Genomic DNA, 921 nt, shown 5'->3' on the forward strand with positions numbered 1-921 from the left:
CCCCTAGCTATCCTCATTAAAAAGAAGAAAGAAAAAATGCAAATACAAGCAATAAGGAATGAAAATGGTGTAATTACTACAGACCTAGTGGAAATTCAGATTATCAAGGGATATATTGAGAATAATTACTCTCAAACAGTAGAAGACATAGAAGAAGTTTATAGATTCCTAGAAAGGTACAAATTTCCGAAACTGAATGAAGAATGTATAACAACTTTCAATAACCCAATAACAGTCAATGAAATATGAAATGAAATTAAAAAACCTACCGACAAAGAAATGTGCAGGGCCTGATGGATTCAGAGCTGAATTCTACAAGAAATTTAGAGATTATATAATTCTGATACTCCTAAAAATGGTCAGTGAAATTGAAAGGGAAGCAGTCTTCCCAAATTGTTCTTGGAGGCAAGTATTATACTAATACAAAAACCAGAGAAAGATACAACTAAAAAAGACAACTACAAGCCAATCTCCCTCAGGAACATAGGTGCAAAAATAATCAATAAAATCCTAACAAATAAAGTACAGCAAGTCATCAAGAAGATTATACAAATGACCAGTGAAGATTAATCCCAGGGATGCAAGGATGATTCAATACATGCAAATCTATAAGTGTAATACACTATATCAATAGATACAAATCTAAAAATCACATGATCATCCCAACTGATACAGAATGGGCTTTCGACAAAGTCCAAAACTCACTTATGTTCAGTGTCCTACAAATATTGGAACACATTGCCTCTAATTCAATCTAGTAAAAGCCATCTATGACAACCCAATGGCTAATATAATTCTAAATGGGAAAAGACAGAATATTTAACTCTCAGATGTGGTACAAGGATGTCCTCTATCACCACTTCTATTCAATATAGTTCTGGATTCATTAGCTAGAGACATTCAACAAGAGAGAAATAAAAG

This window comes from Octodon degus, unplaced genomic scaffold (genome assembly GCF_000260255.1).
Source record: "Octodon degus isolate 3935 unplaced genomic scaffold, OctDeg1.0 scaffold00292, whole genome shotgun sequence".
Lineage (NCBI taxonomy): Eukaryota > Metazoa > Chordata > Mammalia > Rodentia > Octodontidae > Octodon > Octodon degus.